At 43.2% G+C, this 25,094-nt stretch overlaps 1 protein-coding gene across 11 annotated transcripts in view; it reads right to left on the bottom strand.

Moving 5' to 3' along the window:
* Positions 1-25,094, bottom strand: part of TEAD1 (TEA domain transcription factor 1) — a 265,692-nt gene that overhangs the window by 194,485 nt on the left and 46,113 nt on the right. The window lies entirely within an intron of this gene.

Below are 25,094 nucleotides of genomic sequence, written 5' to 3'. Positions count from 1 at the left end.
CCTGGGGGCTTTCAGTGGTTTCCACTGTGTCAATTTCTGAACCACCTGTTAAATATTTTAAATATCACCCCTGTTCACAGGCAACTTATAACTCAAGATTTGCTTTTAAAATTGTTGATCCTCCCTTTCAACCAGCCCCTCAGACCACTGTTTAAAAGCTTAACTACCATCACTTTGGCCCTGCTTCTTAAATTCATTAAATTCCCTAATATTTTGTTTTTAAAACTGAAATGGGCAATTAATTGGAGGTGCTCCCATTAAGTTATTCTCTACAGATCACAGTGAGGTGGGTTAAAAAAGGTGAACATGATAATCCTAAGATTCAAGGACCTAGTCTTAATACCAGTGATACTGGTCCTCCAAGGATAAAAGCTATCTGCTTAAATCACATGAGACTCTGAGGAACTCTCAGGTTATCAACTATATATTCTCAGCAAGTGAAAAGCAGATGTACCAAAATGCTAAACTCTGAGGATAGAAGAGTCAGGTCACCCTAATCTATGCCCAAACTACCCTGGAACTGATTGGCTTACCTGTAATACCAATAAAAGCAACAATTTGGGTCTCGCATATTACTATGCACTTGGAAGCATGATCTCTACCTTAGCTTTCTTTGCTGAACTGAACTATTTTCTGTGGAAGGGAACAGATAACTAGTAAGTGGAACAGAGTTCATCTCCTCTAAATATTTTAGTCCATCCTCTACTGTGCATGCCAGAGCAGGAACACCAGCCAGGAAAGGGGAGAAAGACAAACAAGGGGCCTGTAATAGACTTGGAAAACCAAGAAGGTGCTAACCTGGAAGCATTACAGCACTGTCTGGACCAGCAGCTGGGATCATGGCCCAAGCCAGCATGGCTCAAAGTCAATGCCCATCCACATCTCCATTACAGAATAATATACTCCACATTTCAAGTCACAATATAATGGGAGCAATCTTTGGCTCATAAAGTCAAACATAATGGCAAAAGTTTAAATAAATACCTTGTAGTAGTAAATGTAAATAAGTTTCACAGGTAACAACTATTCAACAATACGTGTGCCAGGCACAGGTGTCAGCACTTTACTTTTACAATTTCTCCTAATCCTCATCACAACTATAATAAAGACATAATATTACTATATCTTTTATTCTGATAATGAAGAAAATGAAGTTTCAAAGCATTAAGTCATTTGTCCACCTGTCAAACAAATTCAAGCCCAGATCCATCTCACCTTGGGCTCAAGGTCTGTCTTTGTGAGACAGTGAACCTCCTATCACTGGAGGTAATCAAGGAATAGCTGAGACCTATCTTAAGTGGGAAGCTGTGCGGGATGGAGCAGGGAGAAGGCTATCAGGGAAGGTCCATTCCAGCTTCCAATCTATGATGGATAAAAACAAATTGCCTACTGTATGCCAGCTCAGTATTAGGTGCTAATGGGCACAGGAGTAGGAAAGACTCGGAATGAATTGAGCACACTATCGGAGCTGAGATAATGGGCAGCCATTCTATTTTTCTGCTCACAATAAAGCAGCTGAAAGCAAGGCCCTTGGAGAGTCCAGACTCTGGTCACTGCGATTCCAGCAGAGCTGGCGCATGACAAGTGCTTCCTTCTCCCTCTCCAGAAACAAAACGGCAAGGATGAGATTTAAGCTACTGCAGGACAGGAGAAGAGTTTCTGTCCTTCTCTTTTTAAATTTCTGCACCTGGATTTTTCTCAGCACAAAGCTAATGTTTTCAGGAAATCAACTACTCAAATTTGTTTTGGAAAGCATCAACAACCAGAAAAGGAAGTAAATGGACAAGCCACAGAGGAAAATAAGCATGCATCTTCACTAGGAGGGGAAAAGAATGGCAAATTCAAGCAAGTTCAAGGTGCTATTTTAAACCTCCTAATCAGCACACCCTTAGAGATAATAACAACATCTGTAGTGAATATGACACAGGGATATACTAGTGCTGTAGTGCAGGTGAAGAGTCAACCCAAATGGCTATGCTTATTAAGAGCCTCAAAAGACTTCAATTCTCTTAGTAATCCTAACCACAGCAATTTATCAAAAAGAGAAAATTCCATGGAAGAAAATATTAGGAGCACAAAGATATACATTATAGGATCATCTCTAGTATTATGAATAGCAGAATGACTTTGCACAGTACATGAATGCAAAGGAAAATTGTATCGGTTTACAAGAAAAATAAAAACAGACTAAATATGAGGAACAGTTTCTCAAAGAATATTAATTCCAAAAAGCAAAAATACAAAATTGCATGTATATATGTATTATATATATTATATGTATTTCAACATAATGTATAAATTATGTATATATATGTATATATAATTGTATATGTATTTGTTATTACAACTTTATTTTTATGCATATACCTACAGAAATAAAGTAAAAATAAAAAGGAAATGGTTACTTTATTAGAAGGGGGACACTATAAGTTTTTGTCTTATACTTTTTTTCATGTTCTGTTGTTTTTGTAATTTTTAAGAAATGGTTCCAGTTTTTTTTTCAAACAACATTTAAGTAAACATCAGATGCAAGTTGAGATATTCTAGCACTTGACTATGAAAAGAAAGCTTAGAGATCAGACATCTGTGATACTTGAATCTTCATCACCAGGATCCACCCAACCAATCTCTCAATTTATGTCTAGACACAATCTTTAAACACACACACATACACGCAAGCACACACCCATGCAGATTATAGCCTATTTTAGGTTGACATAAAGACTTGAGGTTCCCCTGAACATTACAGAAGCCGTAACAGTGCCTAACACTTGCAGAGTATATTGTCTGTACCTGCCCCATACTGAGCACTCCATACGTCGATTTAATTTAATTCTCATGACAATCCTGTAAGAAAAGCACTATCATTATTCCCACTTAGAAATGAGAACTAAGACACAAAAAGTGAAAACGCGTTGCCCCACATCACTCAGACAGGTAGCAAGCAAAGTCAGGATCTGAACACAGTCTGACTGTAGAGTCCAAATTAATAACTACTACCAGACCAGACTGCCTATACGTGTAGACAACTCTCCCAGCTGCTGCTATGCTGTTGCTCTTTTCTGAAATGTCCCTCCTCCCCCTAACCTCCTACAAAGAACCCGCACATTCTTCAGAGGCCAACACAAGCGCTCCCTCTTCAGCAAAGCCTTCCCCGGCTCTCCCATGGCTCTCCCATGCAGCGTGTGCTGGGTTTCCTATGAAGTCTCACAGAATTTTAAACATACAACTGCTGTTTCACTGACATTGTTAGTAATTGTCTTGAGTCTATGTCCCCGATAGACCACGAGTTTGGGGTGGGGAGTAGACACAGGTATTCTTAGTACGTCTGCTGAATAGCCTGAAGTCTCGCAAGGAACATGTAATCAAGGAGGAAGGGAGGGACAGACTGAGAAGTGCATGAATGACTTCTCAGAAAAGGGACTTGAGAGCTAACTGCAAATATTTCACACATGCCTGGGGTTAAAATAAAATGGCACCTTGAAGAGTATTCAGCCTTGAAAAGGAAGGAGATACTGTCACATACTACAATGTGGATGAACCTTGAAGGTATTATGCTAAGTGAAATAAATCAGTCACAAAAGGCCAAATATAGTATGATTCGAATTGTGTGAGGTCCCCGGAGTAGTCAAACTCATTGAGACAGAAAGGAGAAGGATGGTTGCCAGGGGCGGAGGGGGGTGCGGAATGAAGCACAGGGTTTCAGTTTTCCAAGATGACAACAGTTCTGTAGATGGGCAGTGATTATAGTAGCCACACAACGTGAAGGTACTTAATGTTACTGAACCATACACTTAAGAGTGGTTAAGACAGTAAATGTATGTTACGTGTATTTTACAATTAAAATTATGGTTAAATAGGTAGACAGATGGATAGATACATAAATTGAGTCCTCAGAGCAAAGCAGTCAGACCAAGCCAAAGTGCCTCTAGTGGAATTTAAACATACCTCTGCTGAAGAACTCGCCACTCCATGGATGTCTCACACATACACATAGCTGTCACATGTTTCTTTCCAAGATACAGCACCCCTTCAAATTCTCTTGAGGTCAAGGGACTATGTTTCTCTTTACAGGAACAGAAGTTTAAACTGCAGTTTGATTAATTTGTCAGGCACCCATTCTTTGGGCTAAAATTAGAAAACATTTCTTAAGGCTGCTAAATCTTTATCAACATTAAGAGGTCAGCTCAGAAGCCAGTGGCAATAATAGCTGTTCTGTGACAAGTCCATTTTCCATTCTTTATGGCAGCTGGTATTAAGTAATTTATATGGTAAATTAAGTAATTTATATGGTAAAGCTGTTCTGCTATACATACCTCCAAGTCTATTCTTGGTGTATGTTTCACACAGAAGAACAAATTTTTGGACTTGCTACTGGGAAAAGTATGTTTCCTTTATTTTTTCCCTCCAATTACTGAGCAAACTCTAAGAGTGATGCTAAAAGGCAAGGATAAGCTAGGCTCATCCCTACTGGAACCCTACAATGTAGCAAGCTGCCACAGTATACAGAGCCCCAAGTGAAGAGCACAAATGACTTTTAGCACGACTTGAGTTGAGCTTTAGGGCAAACCAACTTGGAACATTCATATACCTGAGTTATGCACAACTCCAACAAGTAATGCTGAACTGACAAAGGGAAGGCTGTAAATAAGAAATACACCTGCTTCTAAGTTGTCTGGAAACTCTCAGTCAGGAAGCAAAACTCCTTGCACAAACCTGAGGTTTTGATTCTTAGCCTTTCACAAAGAAACATCATAGATAAAGTAAAGCGTATCTGAGGATCTAAGATAGAGAAGCTGAGACTCAGAGGGCATTTTTAAATAGGGATACTGCCTCCCTTCCTCCCTACCTCCCCTCCTCCCCTCCTTCATTTCCACTATAGTCAAACTATCCTTACTAAAGCATTTATTTCAATTATGAAGACAGAAATGTGTCAACACGCAAACTGACTCTGAGGAACTTAACTTCTGCTGGATAACATACAACAACAATATAACCTTGAATGATTCCTTTTTTTTTTTCTAACCTGGGCCTCAGTTTTCTTATCTATAAACAAGGGAGCTGAAACAGGATTTCCAGTCACTCTGAAGTATAAGGTTCTATTTCTACTCCAGTCAGCTCTCTACCAGAGCAAATGGACTTCTAGCCCTATACATGGCTGGACTGTCCAACATGTAAATCTTTTTAGAGTCCCATAAAATATTATCGACCACATTATATATATATGCATGCTTCTGAAAAAGCAGACTATTTCTGACAAAAGAATAAAAGATCCTGATTATAATTCTGTATGACTTTTTAAAAGCACTTTTCAAAAGTAGATATCATAAGAAAATTACAGGAAAATTTTAAAAAGAAAATGTATTTTCATCCACAACACATTTACAAGAGAAGCAAGCTTCATTTGGCTATCTCAAAGAAACATTCCCTGTTTTTCTTTTTTCTCCTGCTTTGCCTGTGGTATTTCCTTATGAATAGGTAAAAATGAAAAACCAAGGTTCCAGCTGCAGCCCATCACATCCCATATGGCCATCAAATCTGATAAAATTTCTATATTTAATTAATAAAGTCAAGCATCACTCAATAATCTTTGAGGATTATAACTTCACCTGAAACTTAGAATACAGTGAATATTGACAGGTCTTTTAGGCTTAAGATCATTGTAAAATTGTATGTTCAAAGGAAGGTGATCACTTCTATCCGACTTTACAATGATAACCAGTTGAATCCAACAAAATACCTAAAATCCTAAGTGCAAATAATATTTCTTATTCCATATTCCTTCTTTAAACTGAATTCATTTTTATTTTAGGATACAGTGCTATTACGCAAACCTGTCTTTCCTAAATAGTTTGTTCTAGGTCAAACAATGGGAAAAAAAAATAAAGATGGAAAAAAAGAAGCTCTTTGGTCTTAATCAGCTTAAACACGCTCACATATTCTGGTTTTGAACACAAATAGTAAAGGGGAGGAAGAAAAAAGGGACGCATTTCGATTTCAGAACATTATGTGCTGATTCATAGAGAGAAATCTGAGAAGCAAACTATTTTCCAGAGCAATCAAATATCATAATCATATTAACATTTTAAAGGAGAGTTTTGTTCACTATTCACACATACTGATGAACTGCGTGAGGACTGCCTTATTCACTTCCCTCACTGTCCAGATAAAGCCTGACCTGCTATGTGCTACTTCTGTAGTGCTGACTGAGACACAGAGGTTTGGTAAGTAGTACCTGGATTGCTAATAATTTAGTTCGGTGTCATAAAACACATAAAATCATTTGTTCAATTACCCTTTAAGAGGCACGTGGCAAATTTCAGGCCAGGCTCTCTGCAGGAGAGGTTAACAATGAGTTACAAACGGGCTCCTCTCTCAAAGACCTCAAATCCACTGAGAGGAGGATATCTCAACTGTAACCCCAGAATCCAGAACAGTGCAAAGCACAAAGGTGTTCAAAAATATAAAGCAGGAGGGAGGGAGGGAGGGCAGAGGTCTGCACAAGACTTGGCGTTTGGCAGGGAGCCTGACTCCAGCACTCTGCAGCCATGACCACGGCGCTGCACTGAAAGCTGCCCCGCCTCAGTGTCCTCCTGGGCTCCCCCAAGGTGATGATGAGATGACAAGCATGGAAATGCCTGGAAGGGCAAATGTGTTGACCCCGTATCTGCCCAGCGCCGCCCCTGTCTGGGCAGGGACTAGAATGACATGACCACCGCAGCAGGGTAAGGCTTGTTCTCCTACTTCTTCCTTCCCCTTTGCTAATGCTTCCTACAGAAACCTCTCTCCCCAATGCTGACTGAGACAAGGCTGAGTAAATGAAAGGAAAAGAAATTGGGAGGAAAGGAGAGGGAAACAGAATCCTCTGGCTAACTGTGGACAGGGAGAAGATGGCCATTCTTTGGAATGGAAGCCATCAGTGATTCTAAAATGGAAAAGAAAAACAAACCAAAAAACCAACTCCTAAGCCAGACACACCTAAAGCATTTCAACTTCTACTGGTTAGACGGCTTTCCTGGACTGTGTCAGATTCTTAACAATTAGCTGGAGTTATTTTCTGCCTGTCTCCCTGTTTGAATTTCCTTTACTAAATTGGAAATAACTGCAGCACATTAACACTTGATCAACACAAAAGACAAAACTAAGCTTAAATATAATCTTAGATCTCTCATTTTCTTTTTCAAAAAATATGGGTGTTTATATATTTGTGTGTCTAGTTGTGAATGTGTTCATGTACGTGGGTACACTCACATCTATATGTGTGTTACTTAAGTAGGTATGCACCTGTGTTAACTACACTAGCCTTCTTGTTGAGCAAAGCATGACAGAAACCAGCATGTGCACAGAGGGAGGCGGGAGAGGTAAACTGTGCGTTGACCTCACCTCAGAAACCTGCAAGCTTAACCTGTGCAAATCACTAAGATCCCACCCAAAGAAGCAACCCTGAAATTCCCAAGACAAGCAGAGGGGCACGGCTGGGGTGCTCACACTCCCTGTGGGTGGACCCAGCCCCTGAAGAACCTGTCTCACTTCCTGGAGGAAAACTTCCCTTTTAGTAAACAAGGGCTTCTGCCCTACCCAGGAGGGCTGAACCTGTTTGGGAAGGGAAGCAGAGGCCCCAGAGCTACCTTCAAGCCTGGGAAAGACCAACGCCACACCCAGGGAGCTGGAACACGCAGACTCTGGCCCTTGATGCTCTGGAGGTTAAGATGTGCTGGGAAGTTGACTGCCATTTAACTCAACAGGGCTTTACTTAGCAGAGGCTGGGTTGGAACCGGTGCTCAGAGCTAACTACTCCTCTGTCAGCACCATCTTGTATGTGACTCACAACAACCCAAAAAGGCAAGCAGGGTGGTACTCTCCTTCCCCAGGTGAGGGGTCTGAGACCCAGGAATGCTGATGGGCCACTAAGTGGGAAAAATGGAGCCTGCAAGCTGCCTTCACACCAGAAATCTGGCTTCAAGAGTACTGGTTGGGGGACAATCTGAGCTCCTGGCTTCTGGCTGTGGTTCAGTCTTTGATCCAAGGATAATCAATGGTGAGTAGGTCTTAACTTTGTGAGCCTTAAGCTCAATGAACATAAAAAAAGAAAAAGAAAGAGCAAGTCTGTTCCACAGCTCACAGAACAGAGTCAGAAAGAACCCTCTGTAAGGTCAATCGTTACTCCACCCAGTTCTCCAAGATGGGGTGAGTAGCTCCCTGTCACTGGCTCACTGACCAAACATCTCCTCTGCCACCCCTCATGGCCCAACTCTTTTTCACTGCCTTAGGTGATCACCCTCTGTGCCCTGAGGAATCCCTCCACCAGGTACCTTTCTGGGAGACATCACTATCCATTCTCAACAATTAGCTCAAGCTCAGTCCACCCCTAAGCAGTGTCAGAAGAATCTCTGATTTTATTTTACCCCATCTGATAGTCAGTTTTTGTCTCTCCATCCTCATTGTCAGCTTCTCACCCAGAGACCCAGCCTACACTTTTCTATATTCTTCATCACTGTGACCCCTCTGCCACTGCCTTGACTTCATCCCTAGAGTTAAATCAAGACAAATATTCACATGGCAATATTTTCTGGGAATCCACTAGGTCACACCTAATAAAATGGAAGTGGGAACTGGGTTTTTTAAGAGAAGTAATAGGATACAGTCTTGGCCCCAAAGAAAGAACACACAATCTAACGAGGAAGATGGAAATGGAAATGATTTGCTGAATCACTTGACACTGGAATTTGCCAGTGACTGGGAGATGGAAGGGACACTGAGCATGAAGGATGATACAGCCTGCTCCTGGTACTATCATATAATGACTGGCTGACTTTAACAAGGTAGAAACTTAATAAGGATAAATGTCAAGTCATGTACTTGGGTCCAAAAAAAAAAAAATCAATTCACAAGTATAAGGCTGAGAAGATCACATGAGAAGTCTTAGGGGATTGGGATTGCCCACAAGCTCAGTGACTCAGTGTGATGAGGCTGCTATAAAAGCTAGTGCAAAATCAGGCTGCCCTGATTAGAAATGCTGCATTCAGATTAAGAAAAGTGAGACCTCAAAATCTGGATCCCAGAGACCGTAGAGGAATGAATGCTCAAAAGGAAGCGCATTGCCTCAAGCAGACAGAAGTATGAAGCCACATCCCAGGATGAATGAGGAGGATGAGACTGGAGAATGACTAAGAGAGTCAGCTTCCAACTAGCCTTGGGCTTTACCACTCCACTTCCAGGAACAGATAACAGAGCTACAGTTCACCTGAACTATAATGGCATTCAGATCAACTAACCTACAAGAGTATTTATTACAGCATGGTTTATAAAATGACAGGCAATAGGCAAAATATCTGATGAAGGGAATAAACTATATGTCATTGTGAAATAATGCTACCAACTACAATATCATAAATGTTTATTGATGTGAAAGGTGGTAATAAAATTCTATTTATAAGAAAAAGAAAATTACAAAACTTATGCACAAAAAGTGTAATTCATTTTGTAAAAAACAACAAAAACATATGCACACATCAAAAACTGCCCTGAAAAGGCTCTGGAAGGCTCTGCAGTGTGAAGCTAACAACAATCTATGCATGGTACAATTTCTGATAGTTTTGAATTCTTCCTTTTTAATTCTCCATATTGTCTCAATGTTTTGTAATGGATACATAGCACCAATCTGGTAAGAAAAGTTATTTTAGATTTTTCAAAAGAAAAAATCTAAATGGGCTAAGCATATGAAAAGAGGAATTAAGCTTACACTGCATGGCTCCATTGGGAGAGGGGCTTGGGATTAATGGGTAAAGACTCTAGGAGACCCTGTCCTAGCTCAACAGATGATGAGTCTGTTAGAGAAATAAACAGCCCTTGGTTGCAGTGAGCTCCCCATCAAAAGAGTTAGGCCTCTAGGATGCATTAATTATCTGAGAATGTATGGTAGGAGAGGCTTCCATGGAGTACAGGGTTGGCATCTTTTAAATGACCTTTAAGGTTCTCTCTAACCTATATATTCCAATTTCTTCAATACTGCTTGAGCCATCCCCGCTCCAGAATCTACAATACCTCTACTTTTCTCCTCTAAGTTCAAATCCTCAGTCAAGCTTTTAGGATCTACCTCTGCTATCTCTCCAAATCAGAGCCAAATATAGTAGTACAGTTAAAAAGAACATTCAACTGGGATCAAAAAATAGACTCAGATCCCAGCGGTACCTCCTGGAAACACTATGGCCTTGGACAAGGCATTTAATCTACAGGAGCCTCAGTGTTCTCACCTGTAAATGGCAGTATAATTTCTACACTATCACAAGGTTCTGCTGACACTTCAAGATAAAGCCTGTGGGATTTCTCTGTAAACTATAACACAGTGCTACACAAGCAAGAGATGATACATCTGTCGTGAGAGCAAGCAGAAGTTGGATGGCCAACTGGGAGGGCAGCTCCAGAATCCTATTTCACCAGAAGCAGTCACATTCCATGCCGTGGCTCAAGTACTACCTCCACAAAAAGGCCCTTCACCCCTTCAGCTTTCTCCTGACCACCTCACACACCACACGGTGTCATCTGCTCTTTCCCCAGCTTCTGAGGATGGCTCTTGATATTTCATTAGACCACACACTTTTTTTTTGAAACTAGGACCAAGGCCTCCATCTTTCTCCACAATCCTGAGTGTGGCTGAGCTCATGAAAGACTGACTGATGACGTGACAAGCCCTAACAGAAAGAACCCTGCTACTTAAAGCACCATTGGCATCAACTGGGACATGTTAGAAATGCAGGTTCACAGGCTGTTCCAGATCTGCTCAGTCAGAATCTGCATTTTAACATGATTGCCCAGGTGATTCCTATGCTGACAAGGTGGGGCTGTGGCTGATGCCCTCAAGAAGCCAGAGGAAGGCCTGAGACACCCATCCAACAAGATCTCCAAAGCCCAGGAAAAGGCCTCATTCATTCATTTGCTTCTTTATTCAGTCACTCACTCATTCAACAACTATACATTAAATTCCTACATAATGCCAGGCACTCTTCTAGGCACTGAGTCCTGTTCTAGTCTGGCATACTGGACAGTAATAAAGGCTCCTCTAATAGAGAGACCTGCCCATTCCAGCAGCCTACTCACAAAATTCAGCTAAAAACAACTGAAGTGCCCCTGAATTCCAGCTCTTCAAACCCTGGCCCAGCTCCTCAAATGTTTTGCAGGTGTGGGAGCTGGTATCTCTTCACAAACCACTGAGAAGTAAACCACCCACACAATAGCTACGGCCCAGTGGTTTGGGCAGAGCCCCTTTATGTTTCTGCAGGTGCTACATTCCAAAAATATTTCTTCTTACAAAGCATGGCAGGAATTCTGCACTTAGGGAAGAAAAGAGGTTAAAGAAGGTCCTTATTTTTCCCAGAGGAGAAAAGAGACTAAAACCTCTCACAGAGAAGTTTACATTTTAAAAATATATTTATTTTATCAAACACATGCTTGCAAGTCAAACATCCCCTTCAAAGATATTTTGCAGACAGAGATATTCTGGGAACACACTGGAGGCAGCTAATTTATCTGCCGCTCTTACAATACTAGCCCAAAGGGATGAGTATCAGATGCTATCTCCTGCTGAAATGACTGTCTGCCTGCCTGCCACCTCTACGCCAGGTCACAGCCACTTCATGGTTCTCAAATACCCCCTGCTTGGCCCAGCCAACTGCCTCTATCCCACTAGTCCTCTGAGAGCTTTCCAATTAGCCCAGGTCACTCCCAGTCAGGGAGGGCTATCCATGTGTTCTACACCATCTTTTGGGTCTCTAAACTGACAATGAAAAGTTTAATTAATATACAGGTGCAACACTGGTATCTAACATTGCCACAGTGCTGGAAATCCCAAGGGCTGCTAGGATCCTAGGAAAACTCCAGCTGCTCAGTTTTCTTGTCCAAAAGAATACAGAAGAAAGTGTACTCCAGCCAGCTCCAACTGTCTCTTAGCTCTCTCCTATGTTGTTTAATCAAGTCATCCTTTGAGTCACAGGATTTAGCAATTAGGAACATTTTCTGTATCTCCCACAGTCTTCTACCTTGGCCTGGTAACTGTCTCTGAAAGTGGGCATTTGGAGAGCAGAGTCTATGACCTGCTGGCATAGCATCTTTAGATCCCAGCAGATACCTGCCTCATCTAAGTTTTCAGTAAATATTGACAGAGTGAGAATTCATTCATCAAGCATTTAATGGGTACTGAGTATCAGGATTACAGTACTAAATGCCCGAAGGTTAATAAGAAACAGAAAAATGGATAGCCTTTGGAGGCCTTTTCAAACCGAACAAAACATGGAACAAGGACTCTAAAAGCCTGACTGCAAACTCTGATGTGAGAGGTGAGGGAATTCCTGAAGCAGAGCAAGCCAAGTCAACAGAAATGGAATTTTCTTATCCACAGCATCTCAGAGATCTTTCTAAATATCAGTATGCTGTATGGTTTATACTGTCTAAATCTTAAACTGTTTTATTACAAGGCAAACCACAGCTCAAAAAAGGGTTTTGGTTTTCATAGGCATTCTGAGTTCTTCTCAGCCCAGCTATAAGGTTATTACATTAGAGAAAAGGGCAGGGATGTGAAGTACCTATTAGTACCACATTAGAGATGTGAAGGCCTGCCACAGATTATGCCCCTGGGACCATATTCACACCTCTTTGCTCTAAACCCTGTGTCCTCATCACCACCCACGTCATCTCCCAGACCTTTCTCTCCATCTAGCATCGCTGTCCAACAGAAATGCAATACAAGCCACACGTGTCACTGTACAGTTTCTAGTCCACATTAAAAAAGGTAAAAAAAGATGAAATTTCAATAACTTCTTTCATTAATCCAACACATCCAAATATCATTTCAACTTGTAATCAGCATCAATCATTATTAATGAGGTATTTTACATTCTCTTTTTGTACTAAGTCTTCCAAATCTGGTGGTGACTGTACATTTCAGTTCAGAGGCTGCCTTCCAAGTGTTAAACAGGACATGTGGCCGGATGGCTACCCTACTGCACAGCAGGGCCTACAGCAAGCATTTCTTACACACCTTTGCCCCTAATGCCTACTGTTTCCAAGTGCATGAAGCCTTTTTAGTGGCACTGACTTCTGTTGAATTTGAGACTTAGGGGGCAAATTTGAGAATTTTCAAACAACATAGGTTCTCCATGTTTAAATGACTTTCAACTCCCTCATTCAAGTCTAACCACGGGTACCACTCCTTCAAGGAAGCCTTCCCTGACTATGTGCCTCCTCTCTCCTAAGGCACCTTGACTTCACACATCATAGCCCGAGCACACCACACTGTGAGTGCCTGCTTGGCTCTGTTACCCACTACTGTATGTTCCCCGAAGACAGGGCTGTGTCTGTTTCAGTCATAGCTCAAGCCTTATCTCCCAGCCCAACAAGCTCAATAAATATTTGCCAGGTGCACAGATGGATGGATGGATAAATGAATGGAATTCTTCCTAATACAAAATCTTTCTCTAGGCCATAGTTTCCTCGTCTGTAAAGTCTCTATGGCTCCTTCCTGCCTCTGAGAGTCAGCAAGGGCATGCACAGTAATTCATGTCACTTACACCCAAGTGACAGGACTGAATGGGACATTTACATTTAGCCCTCGCTGCACAACCAGCTCAACCAGCCATCTGACACAGGAAGGACCACTTCTTAGACCACACTTCAGAGTACTTCTCTGGGCCAGTACAAAATGGGGCAAAATTAATAGCTTTTCAGTCTTAAGAAAGTATCCTGCACACCCTCAGCTATTTATAGAACTACAGAAATATAAATATTCTCTCATGTAATTCCTGAACAGCTTCCCTAGCCAATCATCATAGTCCTCTTGCATAGAAAATGTTTCATTTTGTCCTTAATGAATGAAGGCCATAAAAAGATAACAAGGTCAGGTTTTACACTCCAAAGTCCTGGTTCGCTCACCACTGCCTTTGTACCAGCTAACTGGTAAACATGTTGTTTTAGCCTCAAAGCACTTCAATTTCCTCATTCATAAAATGAGGAGAACCACAGACCCAACTCACAGAGCTGCTGTAACACCAGAATGCCTTATATACGGTAAAGGGCCCAACAAATGTCAGCTACTATGTCAACTATTCCTTCTGAAGCACATCAAAGGGCGTGATGGAGCAACTCGCAACTAACACATCCTCGGCCAAGAACCAGGCCTGGGGACTCAGGCAGAGTGAGCCCAGCACACTCACAGGCTCACCAACAGGCCCAGAATTCATGGCCTCACAAAGCCAAGCCCCCAAGGTGCTGCTGGGGGATATGTGCCAGATGGCCTCTGCTCAGCCCCACCGGGGGAGGGCTGTGGGGAAGGCTGTCTGCCGGGACACAAAGGACAGTTTGAAGGGGCCAGCTCCAAGGTGGGCAGACTTTCTGTCCCAGAAGGGCAGGGCCCCCCCGTGAGCAAGGGATCCTGCCCTCAGTCAGGCTAAGCCAGGGAGCAGAGGAAGAGCTTCAAGCTGCACCCACCTTTCCTTTCTTACCCCTGCCATGTTTCAGAGATGCCTGAACTTTCCCAAACTGGTTCTACCTATTTCAAACAGGAAGTAGGTTTGCATGTACACGTGTGTATGTGTGTACACGCACAAATTTTATTATTTCAGAAGAAAGCACTTTATAGTCTGAGAATGAGTCATCAGTAATTCTTGTCAATTTGCCAGCGGCCTGCCCCTCTTCATTACAAACAGGAAGATAAAAGCTCTTGCACTACATTAGCTGGCATACGCCTCCACAGACGGTACAAATAAATTAATTGTGCCTCATCTCAAACAGCCCAAGAGGTGTGCAGGAGGGGAAAATGCTCTCCATCCTGTTTCATTAACAAATTGAACTGAAATAGAGCCGTGACCATTCTCTTAGGTACATACACCCTGTTATTCCACCAACATCAGACTGTCATCCGTTTGGAGCAGCATTCCCCAGAGACAGCCCATACACTGAGAAACTATGCCTCCTGCCCAAGGCTGTATACATCCTTCAGCCCTTTTGTGGTCCCTGTAGGGTGAGGATGGGGGTGGTATGGCTTCAGGGGCCACCGAAAGAGGGTGCCTATGGGACAAGAGTCGCCCCTGTCAAATGCTGGGTGCTGCTGCCAAAGGGAGGGCGTTTCAATCATTTACCCCAGACAAATAAACAAACCAGTTGAGCGGCCATGGTATGTATGCAGAGTGAAAGAGTTTGTCATCAAGCAAACTCTGTCACGCTGTGGATGGTGAGCATTCCAGAAAGAACAGAGTTATTCAAGACCAACTTGAAAAACAAGTTGGACTCCCCTTCACCACAAGCTAAGATTACACCCTCAAACATACCTTTCTACAATTCTGAGATGGCTTGCTTTCACAGTGCAGGTAAAGACAGTCTGTTACAATGCTGTGATTTTCTGCATCCTGGTTCTGTACTGCATAATTAGGCAATCTGTGTTTTATAAGTTGAGGGGAACATGACTGAAAAACTGATCCTTTCATGTTTTATCTCCAAAAAGGCAAAAACAGTGCTTACAAGGAAGGAGGGGGGAACAGGAAATGGAGGCGAAGAACAAAGCAGACTCTGAGAAGAAGAGGAAAAAGCCCCTCTACTCTCCAAATACCACCCTATTAACTGGTGACCTTCAAGGAAGTTAAGATCATGAACAGCTAATCCAACCATAAAATATGTCTAAAGTATTTATTACACAGATGGGTTCTGGGTTTGGTTTTTGTTAGTTTGGTTTGTTTTTTTAACTATAAAATCTAAGAATCTGAAAAATTCCAAGCAGAAAATCTGATCTCAAACGGCCAGGTCCTGCCTATAACAAAACAAAGAAATTAAATAAAATCTAAGAAAAAATAATAAATCCACACTCAACCCTACCATAGCCAAACACCAAACAATGAGATTGAGCCAAAGCTTTGTAAAAATGACAATTATCTAATGCAGTCAAGATTTTGAAACTGGCACCTTCCTTCACTGCAGTGGCACTATAAACTGGTTACAACCCTTTTGGAAAGCAATTTAGCAATATCCGTGGAGAGCCAAAAAAGGTTTGTGCCCTTTAACCCAGAAATCCTGCTCTTGGGAATTCACCCTAAGGAAATAATCCACAATAAAGATAAAGCCATAACACCAAGTATTACTTATAATAGCACAAAACTGCAGGGGAAAAAAAAAAACTCTAGATGTCCAATAATAGATGAATGGTTAAATAAATTCAGCCTCAATTCATTATCAAATAAAAAAAAATGATAAATTGTAAGACCATTAAAAATCCTCTTGAAGACTATGTAACCATTTGGAAAACATTTGCCTAAGGTTTGCTGAAAAAGCAGAATACAGAATTGAGTCTACATATGATTACAGCTATACAGAAATATGCCTACATACAGACCAGGGCTAAAAGGAAAAATGAAAACAGTTGTGTTAGGGATGGTGAGCTTGAGGGTGAACTCTCTTTTCTTCTGTTTCATTTCCTTTACTGTGGTGACAGCATTTTATTTTGTGAAATAAAGAGAAATCATGGGGTGTACATGCAGCAGCTCAACTCAAATTCAAAGGATGAACCACAGTTCTGGGAAACCAATATGCTAATTTGGGGCATGGTATAATTCCTAGCATGAGAGTCTCTATCCCATGCTTTGCCTGGGTAATCCAATCACATCTCAGCCAGCAAAGAGGATGGATGAGGAAAGGGATGCTCAGAGAAGCCAGAAGACCTATCCAAGGCTGATGACAGAGATAGGATGAGAGTCCTGACTATTCTGCTCCAAAGCCCTGGCCCATCCTGTCCACTGCAGCTTCTAATTCCAAGGTCCCTTCCTTCTCTGGGAAGTAGTTTCCTCCTTAAATAAAATGAAGAGGTTAAACTTTCAGCACGCCTGAATCTGATCCACATGTGGTTCACAGACCACCTGCATCAAACTCACCTGAGCTACAGTTTAAAGCTCAGATGGCTGGCCTCAACCCAGACCTAGTGAACAAGAGTACCTGGAAGTGAAGCCCCTGAATCTGAATTTAACCAGTGCCCAGGCAATTCTGGGTCTATCTGCGAACGACTGGTCTAAGAATCATGCCAAAAATATCTGCCAAATCCTAACACCCGAACTCTTATGTCCATCTCCCCCTGGACACAAAAAAATATGCTGGATGTAGAGGGAAAAAAACATTTTGAATCCTGTACTTGCTCAAGTGACCACTTAACCTCAAAGAGTTAAAATGTTTATGATGTTGGAACAGAAGAGAATAATCTGTGTTTCTCAGACACTTTTTTTCTGATGAAATAATTCCTGGACTAGCAGGTATTATCCAATTTCACATGCCCCTGGTTTAGCATACTGCTGGGGACATAACAGGTGTTCGAAAACAGGTGAATGAATGGAAGGGCTGGTAGTACAGTAGTATGTGCATCCAACTTTGTTTGGTATTTATTTCATTTGTTTGCCTGTACGACCATATACGCTCCATGACGTGGGTGGGGGTGTGGTGAAGATCATCCCCCTTGCCCCACCCAGAGGCACTGTATGTCCCTAGCCGACAGAACAGGGCCTGGGATGCTGTGTGCTCATGAACAGTGGTTAAATAAATGAATAGCAGGCACCAGCACGAGCCAGAAAAACACCAGTGCTCCTGGATCTAGCCATCTCATCAATAACTGGATGCTGTGCCTACAAGAGAAGAGAAAGGGAAATAGCAAGTGCGCAGCTTTATTACCAAGTGTGCACCATGTGCTCAAGGACACCGCACAACTATATCAGCTAGACTAGTAACTAGCAACTAGGACTAAATGGTTTGCCTAGAGATACATGAAGTAAGAGACTAGACTCAAACCACATTCTTTACAATCTAACTAAATACAGGGTACATAAACAAGAGAATAAAAGAAATGGCAATCAGAAATAATGTCCCATAAAGGATCCATGGTCCAGAGGAAAACCACATACAAGATCGAAGGTGCTGAGGTGCAAGGCTCACCTCAGACACGCTGCGGACAGGGAGTCTCATGTGCTAGGAATGCCTCTTTAGCCTGTGGACACTGTGAGAGAGCCCCAGCTGGTCATCCCTCTCCCGTAAACCAAAGTGGCAGCTGCAAACATTTCAGCTTCCAATAGACAATACAGTCTGACCACTGCAGAATTATTTTGGTTATAACTATTGAGCACCCATAGGAATGCTTCACAGGGAGCACCTCACAGGCTAGTCAAGAGTCAACTTTGAAATCAAACTGTCCTGGATTCAAAGCCTGGCTTCACCACTTGCTTACTGAGAGACCCTCCCCTCTCGAGCCTCAGTTTCCTCATCTAAAAAGGGGGATAATGCTCACCTCATAGTCGTCTTCAGGATTAAATAAAACAGTGCCCTTAAAGGACTTACCATAAGGCTGGCACACAATAAAGCTGCAGTGAATGATGCTTATTGCAACAGCTGCCGGGCGCACTGTAAAATCTGATCTGAACACTAGACTGTTCCCAACTCATAAGCACACAGACCACCTGTATGTTCTGCACTCTGCAATTTTCTCCATTTCCCATAAAAAGCTTCAAGAATTAACACAGGACAGACACTTGTTATTTTAATAAGCCTAGAATAAATACCTATTTCTCTCCCCAGGGATCTAACTTTTTAATGATTTCCACATTAGATTTAACATTAAATGCAAATTGTCCATAAAGTCATCTAATTAGAAATTAAGCATGTCATAGACATTATACAGGATTTAATTAAAAGAGCAACATGATATGATGAGAAATGCTCCTCAAGAGGAGCAGCAGCTGGGAATGAAGCTTCACCTCGGCCAATTAATGGCTGATATCTGGAAGGTCACTTAGCCTTTCTGGACCCCCCTCAAAATGAGGAAGCTGGATTTCAAAGATCCTTTCCAGTCAAAGAAATCTACAATTCAAATCGCTACAGTAACCATTTATGGGGCAACAGACCCCAGAGATACAAAGATTCAGTCATGCCCTAAGGAGTTTACAGATTAGGGAAACCACAGCCTGTCCCACCCACCAGCACATCCCAGCTCACCAAGGGGAAAGGTTCGAGTTTTCATTATAACCAATGCTACCTGGCATGTGTTCCTCCTGGCCTGCCCTCCCCTCTTTTGGGAGGCTGTATCTTCTGTGTTTATTTTCCTAAGCATAATTTTCAAGTCACAAAGTCTCAGAGCTCTTAGCTCAAGACTGGTATAGCTGATCAAGCTCTTTGCAATTTAAACCAATACCCCTACCCAACTTCAAACCCAGGGCTTCTCCCAGATCAAATTCTGAAAGGCTGCTAAGATTTATCTCAGCACTGCTTGTCTTTTTCAATGCAAAGGGATCCTTGTCCCTCGCCTGGTCTTTTGACCAAAAAAGTAGAAGAGAAATAGGGGAAGGAAGGGGATTACTAGCAAGTCACCTGGAATAAAACAGGTAGCACAGTGTCTAAGAGGCTGAGGGGTATACAACATGGCTGAGAGGGCTGCACCCGTGCTCAGCAAAGCGTGAGCCTGACACCCCAGCAGCTCTCCTCCTCAAGGAGCTTGGGGAACAGTATCTCACCGTCGTCAATGTGAGCGCTATTTCAAGACACACTACTTACCTTTCACTGTGGAACACGGACATCCTCCATAGCGTGCCACAGCAGCCACTCACCCTCCGGGCAGTCACAGAGCCCTAGGGCAACTTCTTCATCTCCCCAAACTGCTCTCCTTTTACTCTGTTCAGGGTGAGTCGACAGGGGCTGCTGCTCTTGGAGAGGGACCTGAGGCGGGGGCTCAGGACGACAGCAAGCCCTGTCCTGATTCCTGGAAATGTCACTGTCAAAGAGGCAGCCTCCCACACCCTGGGGATCCCAGGAAGCCACCAGAATTCAGAAGTTCTTCAAAGGACCTCTGAGAATACCACCCTTGGGCCCTCAAGAACACCAGAGCAAAGCTTTCACTCTTAAAGTTAGAGAGCTGATCTTAATTGAATATGATAATGCATGTAAAGCATATGGAAGTAATATTTATACTATTCAGACCAAATTAGAGTAGAGGAAGATACTTAAATAAGGTAACTTTAGGATGAAGGACACTGGAATTTGATGAAATTTCTCCTTTGTATAAAAGCCTGAATCACAGTAAAACGGATATAATCACTCAACTATAGAGCAGCCTTGGACTGTACTTGAACAAGAGCGTAATTTAGAGAACAAAAAAAGAAAAGAAAGGAGCTGGATTCAAAAATACCCTTACGTGTAACCAACACTTTATTCTTAAACTTAAACTTAACACTTGAATTACACTGATAATTTCCCCAAAAAAGCAGGGGACATCAAAATCTTTACAAGAAGAGCCACGTGGTTCTATAAACATACCTAAGCCCCTGTCCCATAGAGGCTCGGGGAGTTGCGAGGGGGCAGACATGGGGTGGGCCACAGGGACGCATGAGGATAGTTAGAACGATGATGGTGGCAGCGATGACTGCCTTCCCTCTGAAGAGGAACTTTTCAGTTTACAAAGCACATTCACCACCTTCGTCAATGCCTCCAAGACAGTCCTGCAAGGACTGCGCTGAAGTTTCCACAGCCAGCAAGGAACAGTCTAGCACTGAGCCTGGGGTTTGGCCAGGGCCAAGCACGGTCCATGAACAGCTCTGTATGAAGAACACCCAGGATGTCTCCCAGGGGTGTTCATGCATCTCTGTATGAGAGGAGGTGGGAGGAGGGGGTAGGGTTACGAGCTTATTCTGAGCTATTACTACCAGAGCTGTACTTACCCTTCAATTCACAGCATGAGGTTAGGTGGAAGAAGGCCAATCCACCACTAGGTCCATAAAGATGCATATGAGCCACGCAAGGTTCTCAGCACCTTATATTCATTAACTCCTTTTACTTTGGCAGCAGCCCTATGAGGTGAGTACTCCTATTAATACCCACTCTGTACATTCAGTAAACACTAAGGTTAAGTAATTTGCCCAAAGGCAAAAAGCTGGAATCCGGAGGGCCAAGAGCCAGGCAATCTGAGCCCATATACTGTTCACTAAGGTACATAGCCTCACAAGAGGACCCAGTGTTAGTGGATTCACACCTGCCGTGAACCTGGGGTGAGGGGTAGGGTACAGAACCCTGACTGCTCACTGATAATACTACACAAAGCCTCCCTGACTTCCAGATGCTTCCATATTCCAGAAATATGCAGGTCACCACCTTCCCGCCCTCCCTCCTTCCACCTTCCATTACTAGGTTACTGCAGGAGGATCGTGCATTAAGGCAAACACCACTTTGACATAACCTAATAACCACCCATCTCCCAGCATTCAGCAAGAACGAATGCTACAGGGCACACATGCAAACTTGATTCTCGGTCCAGGAGTGATTTCTGCGGTAAGTGTAATTCCATTGCCCACCTCACCCAGCACATCTTATATCCATAAAACACGAAGCATCCATCAGTCAGGATGCCCAGGAATGAAAGGCCCTGCCTCCTAACCCATGTTTCAGGTGCAGCTAGACTCCATCTGGTGACAGAAAGTCAAACCTAATCCTATCTTTCCATTTAGAAATACAATACCACACACACACAGCTCCATGTAGAAGGTGGCATTACAACAGGAACATATAATTGTCCCACATTCAATGCTGCTGGTTACTTATTTATCAACCCAGAATTACTCTGAATATTGTAGCCTCTGATCACCATACACTATATTTATTTTAATACTAAGTCTATGGCCAGACTTGACCATTCCTGGCCTTAAAGAAGATTTGCAAACCCACACAGAACGTTGTGTGGACCTGAGTACAGATGCTGTGTAGCAAACTATGGGATGTGGGTTTGTACCTGTATTTAGGAAGCTGAAAGGCAACCCACTGCTTCAGATCCTGGCCCAGTCAGTCACCTGGTAGCAGCAGAAGCTGTGACCTCTCAGCCCATAAGTAGGGAACTGAAAGCCAGGCTTCAGATCTATAACGTTCTGTGATCCTGACTTAGAACAGGTTGACACACTATAGCTTATAGGCCAAATCTGGCCTACAATCTGTTTTTGGACGGCCCACAAGTTCAGGATGGCTCTTACATTTTTAAATGGTTGAAAACAATCAAAAGAATAATATATTACATAGCACGCACATTTTAGGGTCCATAAGGGAAACTTTATTGGAACACCACTATGCCCACTGGTTTGAATATTGTCTACTGTCCGTGGCTGCTTTCACGTCACAACTGTGCAGCTGAGTAGCAGTGACAGAGACCAATGTCCTGCAAAGTCAAAAATATTTACTATCTGGCCTTTTACAGAAAAAGTTGGCTGACTCCTCCCTTCACAGCCCTGCTAGAAGTAAGGCCTTGACAAAGCTAAGGAGGCGGCCAGAGGAAAATAGGAGCACTCACTTCTTGCTCACTGTGGTTGGCATCCAGGGACCCAGCAACAGGAATGGGTGTCCAAGGGCACAGGGAAAACCATGGGCATTTCACCACACTCTCCACGGCACCCCCAGAGACACCTCCTTTTCCCAAGAGAATCCAAGGCTGGATGGAGGGGTGCAGGAATCCTGTGGTGCCAGTGCAACAGAAGGTGAGGCAGAGCAGAGATAGTGAGTGCGCTGGAGTGTTTGGTAGAGCTAAGAACACCCTTCTTTCCAGCCTTTGGTGGACGCTGGCAGGCAGAGCCAGAGGACCAGGAGCCTGTCTCTGGGAAAAATGGAAGGTCCTATGCCAGGATCCTCACCCGAACCTAAACTACTTGATGATGTAACTGGTCTACTGCTAGGCCACTGCTTCCACACTCATAGGCAATAAGATATTATTGATCGAGTCACTGTATAAAAAGCTCTGCCCAGTGCTCTGTGCAGAGGTAGAGACAAAGGAGGTTACAGATCTGCAGACTATTTGATGCTGACGTGATTCTAATGCTCGACCTATCACCGGGAGAACAAACCGGGTAATAAACCCTTTTACCCAGAGAACATTCCACTGTCATTCCTCGGTCTCACTCAATCCAAAGTGACTTGCCTGGGGCTGAAACCCATTGGCAAGACACTGTCCTAAGTCACTAGGATATGACCTCTCTGTGATGTTCCTTAGTGGAAAGGAAGCAAATGGCAGTCTCAGTTTTGCAGGGAAGGTAGATAGAGTGAACTAGTAAATGAGCACAGTATTCCTTTGTCAAGTGTTTACTTTTTTTAAAAAACAGATGATTTAGGATTGCCCTTGTTCTCCTTTCCCCACCTTCCTCGCAACTGTTAATTCAGGAAACCTCAGAGCTGGGAGTTAGCAAATATAAATACAGGGTGCCCAGTTAATTCTGATTTCCAGATAAACAATGAATAATTTATTATAACTATATCCCAAATATCGCTTCTTTCTGAAATTCAAACCATGAAACAGACTTACACTAAAAAAAAGTGCTGTGTTTCTGATAAATTTAACTGGACATCCTGTATAATCTGGCATCTCTACCTAGAATCCAAATCACGCAGAGGAGGCAACTCCTCGACCCCAGCCCCTGCTGGCCAAGACCCTGCAAGGCAGGTCCGGTCTCTGGGAACCCTGCTTGCCCTGAGTGTGGTTCCCTCGGCTCCCCAGTGTGGGGGCTGGTCTGCAGCAGCTTCCAGAAATAAGCTTCTCAGGAGCAGAGCACCTGTGCCAGCCAGCATCCAGCTGAAGGAAATGCAATGGACCCTGCCTCCCCTTTCCCAGCCAGCACCTGAGCCCAAGACCCACACCTTTCACCCTCCCCAGTTCCCAGAGTCCATCCCAACCTCTGATAACTCAAGAAGCCCCTCTGACCTGGAAAGGATGTCTTCCCCACACCTGTTCGGCTGGTTACACCAGATCACAAGGTGTTTCCACCACCAGGTTTTGTCTCTGATGAAGGACTCACTCCAGGGCATACAATTTGAAGTACCAAGGAGTTTGGGGGAGGGAGGTGCTGAAATCAGACTATGTTATTATATGGTCCTAAACAGAAGCCAGAATTGCTGACCAAAGACTACTAAAGCCCCCTGCCCCGAGGTAATAAGCACCATATGGGCAGGGAGTTTTGTCTGCTTTAGTCACAGCTATATACCAAGCACCTAGGACAGTGCCTGGCACATTTTGGCACTGAACAGATAACTGGGATTATCATCAGCTGAATTGTGCTCCCCCTCACCCTCAAATTCACAAAGCCCTAATCCCCAGTATCTCAGAATGTGATGGAATTTGGAAATGAGCTCTTTAAAGAGAAAATTAAGGTAAAATGAGGTCACAATGTGGGCCCTAATCCAGTATGACTGCAGTCTCTACAAAAGGAATCTGGACACACAGACACGCCAAGGGCGTATGCACAGAGGGAACCAGGTGAGGACACAGTGAGAAGGCAACCATCTGCAAGCCAAGGAGAGGGTCCCCAGGAAAAAAAACAAGCCTTCCCGCACCTTGATCTTGGCCTTCCAGCCTCCAGAACTATAAGATTCATTTGTTTAAACAACCCAATCCATGATATTGTTATGGCAGTCCCAGAAGGTACTACAGGGATGAGTGAATAAACAAATGAATGAGAGAGGAGGCCATGCCTGTCTTGTTCTCTATTTTACCTTTTGTGCTGTTGCCAGCAACACATGTGCTCTCATTTAAAAGGGTCACAGATGCAGTCAGCCTCTGTCCAGAGCACCATCTGGAAGCAGACCAGACCGAAGCTGCTGGGGACAGGAATATGTGTATAGTTTCTATTCAGACCTTCCCACTTCTAGCTCCCTGAGCCTCTCTGGGGCCAGCTGCCTAGGTGGTTTCTGTTCTCTTTGACCAGACTGGCTGGAGAACAGCCTCTGGACACTAGCTTAAGAGTTTTCTCCTGCCTCCCCACCTGTACCTTCTGTCCTTTCTGACAGAACAAAGACTGGGCATTAGTGTGGTGATAGGATGTCTAGAGTTGCTGCAACCATTTGCTGACTGTCAGAGAAGGGAACTGATGTTCAAAGGATGGCACAGTGACAAATGGAAAGAACCAGGCCTCGATGAGGTCACTGAGCCGCTGAGCTAACCAACTGTGGGATTGCTGCACCTCTGGCCTTCTAGCCCTATAAAGAGCTCCTTATTGTAAAGTCAATTTGAGTTGGTCTGTTCCTTGCAACTAAAAGCCTTCAGCTACATTACATGAGCTAGAATGCTA

The sequence above is a fragment of the Manis pentadactyla genome, chromosome 9 (assembly GCF_030020395.1).
Source record: "Manis pentadactyla isolate mManPen7 chromosome 9, mManPen7.hap1, whole genome shotgun sequence".
NCBI lineage: Eukaryota > Metazoa > Chordata > Mammalia > Pholidota > Manidae > Manis > Manis pentadactyla.
Note: the sequence above shows the minus strand (reverse complement) of the source record. Positions and strands in the feature narration are given on the sequence as shown.